Genomic DNA, 11,662 nt, shown 5'->3' with positions numbered 1-11,662 from the left:
TAGGTAAAAAATCCCTAATCTACATAGAATCTCAAAAAGGGGGATACTAGGGTGAGATTTATCCATCTGTCAGCATTACTGAGTAGGGAAGAAGGTACTCTGATTGGCTGATCCAAATATTATTGGTGGGTATATTGTCATAGTGGAGAAGGTTGTAGGATGAGATAATAATTTAGAGTTAGGAAGGAATTAGGAATTCATGTAGTCCAACCCCATCATTTTTATTCATGGGAGGAAAATTTGCCACAGTTTCACAAGAGCAGGAATCAGATTTGAACCTAGGTCTTTTGACTCTAATCCCAGCACTGTTTCCACCCTACCATATTGATTGCTATGATGGAGCTATCTCATGATCATCCAACTTTCTCTAAGGAAAGAAAAAGGGGGAATATAACCTTTGTAACTTAAATTAGTTTCTCAAATAAGCTTCTCTCCCGGGAAGTGACTGATCAGCAGATGTAAACATTCATGTTTGCTTAGCAGGCACTTCTTTCAAAGCAGAAATTCATCTCTTGTGTTCCTGGTTATTGCTACTCAGTCTCCAAGGATTTAGTCATTTCTGGGTAATAGGAGAAAAGCAGGTTTCTGAATCCACAAAGCCGAGGGACAGATCAAGGCCTAAAGTACCTCCTCCTCTTGTAGCCCAGCATAAGATAGAAAACTATATATACCTTGAATTCCTAAACTCATCCTACATAGGGAGGAGTAGACTCAGCCCTAAACACAATGGACAATAAAGAACTGGAAGGGCCAATGAATCTTAGTGGGAGTGAAGGTGGGTTGTGGGAACTTTATATTTAAATGGGAGTAAGGGGAAAATCAATGTATCTCTGCCAGCCTCTTCAGTTAGTTCATAGGGCTGCAGTTATGTGGTTAAGATATAGCTCCATCAGCAGTAAATTAAAGATGTTCTGTTATGAATCATCCACATTATTCGGACCTGATTCATTGTGCAAAAGAGATTTTGTATGCAGTCATGTCTAGGTCATGGGTCTGGTCATTCAACATGCACTCAGAGTTTACTGAGCACCTATCATGTCCAAGGCACCTTATTATGTAATTATGGTAGCAGAAAAGGGTCTGATTAAGAGATGGATAAACAAACTTCCCTAGAAGGGGAACACAAAGCTGATGACGCTCTTTGGGCAAAAAAAAAGGAAAACCAGACTTAAGACCGGGATAAAACAAGGTCAGAGAAAGAAAAAAAGTTTAGTAGAAAGAAGGATTGTAATAGCAGGAAGGGAAATCTCTCAGGCAGAAGAAGGGAGAGAATAAACTCATTTTGGGCCTAGGAAGGAAGACTGGAGATGTCTTGGAGCATTCAGTAAAGGAAACCTGAATCAAGAGTGGACTGAGCTAAATTAAATGCATCCAGCCTGAGGGAAATCAAAGAGTTGACTTCCAAGATGGACAAAACTGAACATTAATACCTTAGCTGTAAAGAGTGTGTATTTGACTTGTTCTCTTTTTATTTCAACAGTATCTCTCACTTCTATTCCCTTTTACCACCCTCCCACCCAGTCACCACCTTAATTCAGGCCCTCGTTGCTCCTTACCAGGAGATCTCAATAGTCTCTTAAACGGACTCTTGCCTCAAATCTCCTCCACACAGATGCCAAGTTAAGGTCTGACCGTATCATTCCCCTTTTCACTTAACTCTGGCAATTCCCTAATGCTTCCAGGATCAAACATAAAGGTCTTCATTTGGAATTTAAAGTCCTTCACAATCTGGGCCCAATCTATCTGTTCGAACTGTTCTACATTATTCTCATTCTTTCATTCCTCAGTTTAGCCAAACTGAGCTCCTCCATGTTCTTCATATGCTTCCCTGTTTCCTTATCAGGCTATCCCACAAACCTGGGATGAACTTCCTCCATGTCCCAGCTCTTAAATTCTCGAGTCTCTTTTTAAGACTTAGTTCAAGCACTACCTTCTACACGAGTTGTCTTTTAATCATTCCAGCTACCAGGAACTTTCCTCCCAAAATTTTAGCTATTTTATATATGTTCACCTATATACAGCTAGATGCCACCATAGTGCATAGAATGCCAGGCCTGAAGACAGGAGGGCTGAATTTAAATCTGGACTCAGATACTTACTTGGCTGTATGACCCCTCACAAGTCACTTACTTAATCCTCTTTTTCTCAGCCTCCTAATCTGTAAAATGTGCTGGAGAAAGAAATGACAAAGGACTCCAGTATGTTTGCCAAGAGAACAGCAAATGAGGTTGGACAGGACTGAAAAACAACTAAACCTCAACAACCTACATACAAATTGTTTTCCTGATACATTATAAGTTCCTTAAGAGGTGGAACTTTTTAAGGTTTGTCTTTGTTTCTCCAGCACCTAGAACAGTATCCAGCAAATAGTAGGTGCGTGATAAATGCTTATGGATGGACTCATAGATTATCTCTATATTTAAATACTTTTATTTTGCAATGACTGGCTTAAGTGTGTGTTACTGATCTTGCGACTTATAATAAGAAAGAGAACAGGAAAAAAGGGCATCCCCAAAGTCCAGTCCTAAGTCTTTGGATCAAACCAGAATAAGTTGAAGTAGGTGGGAATCCTAATATTCTGGGTGTGAATGAGTCTGGGTCTCAACACCATTCTCAAACATCAGTGACAAGCAACTACAACATAAAAACAAATCTTTAAACTTTTATCAAAGATTCTCTTCCCTTTTGTTCATGTGTCTCTCCTTGCCTCAGTTTCTCTGTCATTTTCTCTATCTTAGTTGGAATCTAAAGCTTCATAGACTTAGTTCTTACAGTTAAGTAAAAGAAATAATCATGTCTGATAGACTATGCAACATTATAGAGTGGTAGTCCATCTCTCTATGGAGACGTGAAAAGTACATTGGATCATCACTCCTCTGGTATCATGTTTTAATTTGCATTTATCTGAATATTAATAATTTTGGCCACATATGCATCTATCAGACAGAGGCAGTGTGGTGGAGTGGATAGAGAGCTGACCTTGGAGCAAGGTAAGTGCTCGGTTCAAGACATACCTCTTACTCTTTCAGTCTGTGTGAACCCAATCAAGTCATTTATGCTCACAGTTTTCTAGTCAACTTTTTAAGATTATGAGATGCAAAGAAAGTGCTGACCTGTGTTGGTAGAGGGAATTTCCTCTTGATGGAGTTCCCTTTATCAGTGTAGCTATAGTTCCCCTTCCTATCTAGATGGCCTGGTATCTCTTTCAGCTCTAAATCTATAACTCCATGGTCCTATCCATATGACTGCTAAGTGTTGGATTTCTTTCTATTAAAAATCATTTGTTATTATCCCTTGACTATCTCTTGGGAAATGATTCTTGGCCGCATAAGTTGATGTCAATCCTGTATATATTTTGGAAGCCATACTATATACAAATATTTTCCTCCAATTTAGATTGTCTTCTTGTTCTAGTTATATTGATTTTATATACATGTTTTTTAAAAATCATCTCATCAACAATGTATTTTTTATTTCTTATGATCATCTTTGTCTCTTGTTTGGCTAAGCATTCTTTACGTAGCTGTACTTCTCAGGCCTTTTCCAGTGTGATGCAGTAGGAAGATCAATTCATTTGGAATTGGAGGACTGGGTTAGAATCTGATGCTGCTGTCAGCAAATCACCTAACCTTTTTGAACTTTAGTTTCCATACATGAAAAAAATTGATTTGATTAAACAAAAATCTACTAAGTCACTACTATGTGCAAGGCTCTGTGTTAGACACTAGCGGATAAAAAAAATGAGTCCCTGCCTTCATGTAACTTTCAATTGTGATGAAAAATTTTTATTTATTACCTATGGGATTAAAAGGGACAAATAAGATCATCAATGTGAAGAATCTTGCAAGTTTTAATGCGTTGTAGCAATAGAAGCCAGGATTATTTTTAGAATCTTGAGGCTAAGATCAGTTCATGAGCTGCTGAATGGGCCCTGTACTGGGCCCCTGATGAGTAGGCAAGAGTGAAATTAATTCAATGACTGAACAAAGAAATCACTCCCAGAGACCCACCATGAGGAAACAGTTTCAAGCGGTCTCACTGTTGTCCTCAGATTCTTCCCAGAAAACCCTGCTTCCCATAAAGTAAAGGAGTATGAATGAAGAGAGTAAAATAGCATTAGCAAAAGAAGTGGTGCTGGGGTGGAAGGAAAGGAAACACAGAGATGGGGGCAGAGGACAAATGGAGGCAGGGCAAAAGGAGTAGGGGTAGGAATATCTGCTCAACAACTGCATGTGGGCTGCTGAGCTGCTTATCTGTGAATTCCATCAAGTGCTAAGTGAGACCAGATACCTGCCTCTACTTCTGTCTTCAAGACATAACAGGATGTGGTTTGACATTTGCTAGGTATTGACATCTGGGGTGCATGTGAAAATCTCTCCCTTTACCCACCCACTGAGCAATGACGGGAACCACACTCACCACTTCCTGCTTCCCCTCCCCTTCTGAGGATAGCTAACACCTTGGCAGTGGAAAGAGAACCACAATGGGGAGAGGAGAGAGGCCCGGTAAGGGAAGTGGGTGCCCCAGCTCCACGTGCAGCATTTTCTCTACCCTTCAACCCTTACAGATGCCAAGGTTAGCACACAGAGTTATGGTGGGTACTGGAGAGATAGATATGAATGGAAAACAGGTGCAATAACTGTTCTGACCCATTTAGAAGCCCCTCTCCTTCAACTCTTCCATTACTACCATCCGTGGCCCACATTCAAAAGTAGAAATGGCTTGGAGGGGGGAGAGTGGGGTTTGAGAGAAAAAGCTCTCCTCATTGGAATTCTCCAGTCAGAGGCTAGGGATGACCACTTGCTGAGTACATTTTAGTAGGAATCCTTTACTCATATAGATTGGACAAGATGACCATTAATGTCCTTTCCAACTTCAAAATCACATGATACAGGAAACCTAAGACATCAGGAGCATACCCTTCACTCCTTTATCTGTCTCTTGTGATTTCTAATTAGAAAGACCCTTCTTTCAGTTCCTGAGACATCTCTATACTCTTTTCTTTCACAGGACATGTTTCTTTTTTTTTTATTTTTTATTTCACTTTTAACATTCATTTTCACAGAATTTTTGGGCTCCAAATTTTCTCCCCCCTTGTCCCCTCCCCCCACCCCAAAACACCGAGCATTCTAATTGCCCCCATCTCCACTCCGCTCTCTTCTCCATCATTCCTCTCTGCCCTTGTCTCCATCCTCTCCTCTGTCCTGTTGGGCCAAATAACTTTCTATACCCCTTTACCTGTATTTCTTATTTCCTAGTGGCAAGAACAGTACTTGACAGTTATTCCTAAAACTTTGAGTTGCAACTTCTTTTCCTCCCTCCCTCCCCTCCCCCTCCCTTTGGAAGGCAAGCAATTCAATATCGGCCAAATCTGTGTAGTTTTGCGAATGACTTCCATAATAGTCATGTTATATAAGACTAACTATATTTCCCTCCATCCTATCCTGCTTCCAATTACTTCTATTCTCTCTTTTTATCCTTTCCCTCTCTGTGAGTGTCGACCTCAAATTGTACCCTCCTCCCCATGCCCTCCCTTCCATCGTCCCCCCCACCCTGTTTATCCCCTTGTCCCCCACCTTCCTGTATTGTAAGATAGGTTTTCATACCAAAATGAGTATGCATTTTATTCCTTCCTTTAGTGGAATGTGATGAGAGTAAGCTTCATGTTTTTCTCTCATCTGCCCTCTTTTTCCCCAAACTAAAAAAAAATCTTTTGCTTGCCTCTTTTATGAGAGATAATTTGCCCCATTCCATTTCTCCCTTTCTCCTCCCATATATTCTCTCTCACTGCTTGATTTCATTTTTTTTTAAGATATGATCCCATCCTATTCAATTCACTCTGCGCACTCTGTCTCTATGAGTGTGTGCATGTGCATGTGTGTGTGTGTAATCCCACCAAGTACCCAGATACTGAATAGTTTCAAGAGTTACTAATATTGTCTTTCCATGTAGGGATGTAAACAGTTCACCTTTTATAAGTCCCTTATGACTTCTCTTTGCTGTTTACCTTTTCATGCTTCTCTTCATTCTTGTGTTTGAAAGTCAAATTTTCTTTTCAGCTCTGGTCTTTTCATCAAGAATGCTTGAAAGTCCTCTATTTCATTGAAAGACCATTTTTTTTTCCCCTGAAGTATTATACTCAGTTTTGCTGGGTAGGTGATTCTTGGTTTTAGTCCTAATTCCTTTGCCTTCTGGAATATCCTATTCCATGCCCTTCAATCCCTTAATGTAGAAGCTGCTAGATCTTATGTTATCCTGATTGTATTTCCACAGTACTTGAATTGTTTCTTTCTAGCTGCTTGCAATATTTTCTCCTTGACCTGGGAATTCTGGAATTTGGCCACAATATTCCTAGGAGTTTCTCTTTTTGGATCTTTTTCAGGTGGTGATTGGTGGATTCTTTCAATATTTATTTTGCCCTCTGGTTCTAGAATATCAGGGCAGTTTTCCTTGATAATTTCATGAAAGATGATGTCTAGACACTTTTTTTGATCATGGCTTTCAGGTAGGCCCATAATTTTTAAATTGTCTCTCCTGGATCTATTTTCCAGGTCAGTTGTTTTTCCAATGAGATATTTCACATTATCTTCCATTTTTTCATTCTTTTGGTTTTGTTTTGTGATTTCTTGGTTTCTCATAAAGTCATGAGCCTCCATCTGTTCCATTCTAATTTTGAAATAACTATTTTCTTTAGTGAGCTTTTGAATCTCCTTTTCCATTTGGCTAATTCTGCTTTTGAAAGCATTCTTCTCCTCAATGGCTTCTTGAACCTCCTTTGCCGATTGAGTTAGCCTATTTTTCAGGGTGTTATTTTCTTCCGCATTTTTTTGGGTCTCCTTTAGCAGGGTGCTGATTTGTTGATCATACTTTGCTTGCAAGTCTTTTATTACTCTTCCCAGTTTTTCCTCCACCTCTTTATCATGATTTTGAATATTGTTTGGGCTCTTTAAGACCTTTTCCCAGAACTGATCCCATTGAGTGGGCTGGGATGTAGAAACACTGACTTCCGTGTCTTCCCCTGATGGTGAGCACTGCTCTTCCTCATCAGAAGGGAGGGGAGGAGAAACCTCGCAGGACATGTTTCAAAGGGAGTCACTTAGCCATGACTCGGCTTTCATGTTGCTCTAATAATAATAAACTAATGCTTACATGTATATAGAACCTTGTGGTTGAAAATTGCTTTCTGCCTGTTATCTAATTTAACCCTCACAGCTGTATGAGGTAGGTACCATAGTATCATTATCCTCATTTTACAAATGAAGAAAATAAGGACCAGAGAGGGAGTAACTTGACCAAAGTCACTGAGCTGGAAAATGGTAGGATTTGAAGCTGAACACTCAAATTTAGTGACCTTAGCCCAGGTACACATCTGTCAGGTGAAACACAGCAGCCTATCTGGGATTCCTCAGCTTCTTGTGTATAAAGGCAAGAGTATTAATACTAACAATTTACATTAATGTAGAACTTTGTGCTTTACAAATAACCCAGACTGTCTTTCAGAGGAGCCCATCACTTAAAAACCTTTTCATATTCAAGCCTGGAAAAAGAGTTCTAAGGATGGAAAAAAAGATGGCGTAGGAAGTGACACTCATTGCCTGGAGTCAGAAAGGCTTGGTTTCAAATCTCACCTTATATGCTTAAAAACTTCTCTTTGGACTTTGATTTTCCCCTGTGCTTGATTTGCCTACTTCATAGGCAGAACTACTGGATTTTGTACAGAATCATATTTTTATGCTTGTAGGAGGTGAGGACCACACATTTGGAGCTTGAAGGACCTTAAACACAGTCATTCTAAAGTTTTATTTTAGATGAGTAAACTAAGACCCAATGACGTGATTTGCCACAGGTCAAAGAGCTATTAAACTGGGACTTGAATCTATGTCTTCAGACTTCCAATCCAGTGTCTCCATGACTCACTGAAAATTGGTTCATTTGTCTTCATCTTGTCCATAACTAACCTGATCAAGAAGACCAAGAAGCACATGTTCAGTGTTGTTTTTGACAGATCTCCCACTTCTTTTACAATACTCACAGGGTCCTGAAACATGTGAGGCACAAAGGAGTGCTTCATCAACATCTATCTAAAAATGTTCTTTTCAGATTAATATGGAAATATTTTACATTAATTCATATGTTTAATCAGTATCTGATTGCTTACTGTATTGGCTGGGGCAGGGCAGGGGAGGAAGGGAGGGAAAGAATTTGGAACTCCAACTTTAAATAAAAATGTATAAAAATTGGGGAAAAATACTTAATTTTTAGTTCCAAATTCTTTCCCTCTCATGTCTATAAATACCTTATTAATGGAATAATAAAAGGTGTGTTTTGGTTGCTACGTTTGCCTCCTTATCTGTTCGTGATTTTTCTGCATGTCTTAATTCATGGGCGGAAAAAGATTGTTTAGTATAAAATTGTACTTTGGGTCAATGACATAACTTAAAAACAGAATATATTTTAAGCATTCTCATGTCCCTTCTTGGAGAGGAAGGGCATAGTGTAAGAGTCCATGTCCTAACGAGAAGAGAGACCAAGACCCAAAGGGATTGGATGATAGCAGAATGTTCACCTGCAAACGTTAGCCAGAAATACATATTAATTGCTCATGGCTGTGTATGGTCTTCTTCTTCCAGAGCCTTCTAGATCATTTCCTTTCTCTCCTTAAATAATTTAAAATGGTATTCCATGAAGCATTTACCTCACAGTCTGAAGCTTATTTTCGATCCTTATCCTATGCCATCTCCTTCTTGGCACTATCTGCTTCTATAGTCCCTTTTTTTTTCTAATCTCTCTTCCCATTTCCCTTCCTCTTCTACTTTTTTTTAACAACTAGAGGGAGAACTAGATCATTATCCCAAGTTCCTATTTGATCTTCACTGTCCCCCTGTATAAGGATATCATCCCTACCTCTTCCCACCAATTCAGGTCTCCTATGGGACATCCTTGGAAGATATCTCAGTTAGAATTAGGTGAGCATTTGTTGATCTGGAATTTCAAATGCCTATTTCAAGAACCTTAAACCTGAGGATTAAGGCACTAGTTAGGATTTAGCTAGAAATCCCATTTTTGGTAAGAGTTCTGCCTTAAACTGGAACTATATCTGAATAGATACTATCTTGAGTAAAAAGAACAAGGAAAAAAAGAAGACGGGTGCATATATGTAATGACGATATAAGAAAAGATTATCCACAAACTGGAGGAAAATCTGATAGAAAAGGAGTGTGTGGGGCCATGTTTGTTGGTGGGTTAAGGTCTTCTCAGGCTCATGCCAAGGCTACTGGCATGAGCTAACAATCTTGATCATAAACTCAGGTTCAACATGGTTTAGACATTCCTATCTACATGCTCACTGGCCCACTCCCTCTACCTTCTCTTTTTTCCTCCTTTTTTTTCCTCATCTCTTTCTTCCTGGATTTCTCCATGCCAACCCTTCCTGTCTACAAATATTATTACTCAGCTTATTATCCTGATACTCAGTTCTTTGGAAAGATGAGCTGGAGTTGGTTGTGGGAGGAACAGAGAAAGATGTGTCTTATTATTTTTTTTTAGTCAGGTTCAGTACTCTTTGTCATGGAGGAGAAGAAATCAGTATCACTATGTAGTCTGAGATGGCTCTTGTAGTGGATCCAGAAGTGTTTCAGTACCTAGAAGAAATGAAAGGTTTTTGCACAGCTACCTGCCTCACTCAGTTCAGTGTGAGGCTCCAGGCACAGAAATAGAAACCTGAATCAGTGACAAGGAGTTTCTTGGAACTGAGCTGGAAATGACCCTTCTGAGATCTGAAGCCTAAGAAACGTTGGGGCACAGAATTCTCTGCTTGGTCTACGTTTATAGAGTAAGATAGAAGCTGCAGATTCCCATCTAGGGGCTGATGATACCAGTAGAGATTGGGATCTGATGTCACGTCAGTGGAACACTCCAGGAAAAGTTGGCTCCCTTCCTTCAGTAGTTTGGTGGCCGGCCATTGATGGATTTTCTGAGCCCCAACACCAGCCTCTGTGGAAAATGTGAAAGACTGAGTATAGATGAGACAACTTAGCCAAAACCACTTCCCAACACTATAGGGACAGAGACCAGCAAACAGGACAGTCCTAAGGATGTCCAGAGATTATGGAGTGTGGAGTCAGAGAAAGAGGGAAACTAAGGTATGGAGGTAGACACTGTCGAGATTGAGAGAGTGAGGGAGCAGAGGACAATGGTGGGATTTAGTATACTCTTTCTTGGGGGCCCTGAGTTAGCTTTAGGCAGACCCATGACCTAATCCCTTCTAGGTAGTTACACAAACATCAAGAAGGACTGGAAAAGAAAAGGAAGCACTAAGATTCCAAGACTGAGGAAGGGGGTGGATTGTGGAGAGGGATTCTCAGTGACAGAGAAGGGATGGTCACAATAAGAAAACAAAGTGGAGATCTTACCTAAGAGGGTGGCCAGGAGAAGACATAAAAGGGAGTACATATTGTAGCTCAACCTTCAACTGAACCTGTTACCTAGAAATGAGGGCAGGCTCCTCTCTAAGGAGCTGACCAAAAATGTAAGTTGGAAAGTGACACTCTTTGAGGGGAGATGGGCTGATTTTCTATAAGAGTACCTATGCTTAATCTCTTCTCCCTACTGATATACCTTCAATATAATTTGGCTAATGTCTTCTGTGGATGAATATAGCAAATGGTTCCTTATTAATGGGTAAACATTAATAAGACTTTAATAGTGAGATCATAGGCTTTGGGACATGAACCATATTCAGGCCTTCTGGGGGAGAGGTAAATTTTGTTGATTGCAGATTAAATAAGAAATGAGACCACTTCAGGGACAGTGTTTGAATTGAATGGAAAACTGAGGAAAGCCAATTATTTGATGCCTCTGTAAGCAAAGTTCCTAGGACTAGGAAAAGTGATTTTCAAGTGAGGCAAGTGGGTCTCTCTGTAGTCTAGCTCTATCCTTCCACCCACTCCTGCTTCAGGCATCTATGCTTAGGGTATTGGACAGAATGAATTTCCTTGGATTGGGAGATAAAAGCTTGCCTTCTGAATGAGGAATTGGGAGTTTACAGCCTCATTGAGACATCTACTTTGTTATGTTTTTATTAAGCTCATTAACTGACTAGTCAATCTTTCTATTTGCCTAAAGTCTTGAATTACTAGGAAATGCCATAGAAATTGGGGTGAAAAAAAGGAGTTTCCTGAAATTGGATGGGACCAATTAAGATTAGCTCTTAATCTTATGGAATAATCCATACCAAACTGGGAGTAACAAAAGAGTACTTAATAGTACTTAAAACTGGATTTGTCAGAGGCATGCACACCTGTTAATTATCCCAGAGTGCCCTCTAGTGTTATGTGGTATACTTGATAGGGGACTGAGTATGTATTGATAGAATTTACTGAATAGACTGCTGAATAAGAATTAATCCCTCTTTATTCCATATGGCATAATGGAAAGTAGCAATCGGAAAGAAATGGGAGAGGGTGCCACAAGAGAACAAATGCAATAAGGTAAGATAGGTGTTAGAATTCAACAGAGAGTTTGTACCTCGTTCAGTGGCAGGTATATATAATAGGACTGACAGAGCCATACTGGGGCTAAGGACAAAAAAGAGGCTGATGTCAGAGTAAGGAGAGGGAGGACAGGGGTGACATACAGGATTCTGTAAATTGTGTAGCAGAGT

Source organism: Notamacropus eugenii, chromosome 3, assembly GCF_028372415.1.
Source record: "Notamacropus eugenii isolate mMacEug1 chromosome 3, mMacEug1.pri_v2, whole genome shotgun sequence".
NCBI classification, from domain to species: domain Eukaryota; kingdom Metazoa; phylum Chordata; class Mammalia; order Diprotodontia; family Macropodidae; genus Notamacropus; species Notamacropus eugenii.
The sequence above is the reverse complement of the archived record's forward strand: the minus strand, read 5'-3'. Positions refer to the sequence as shown.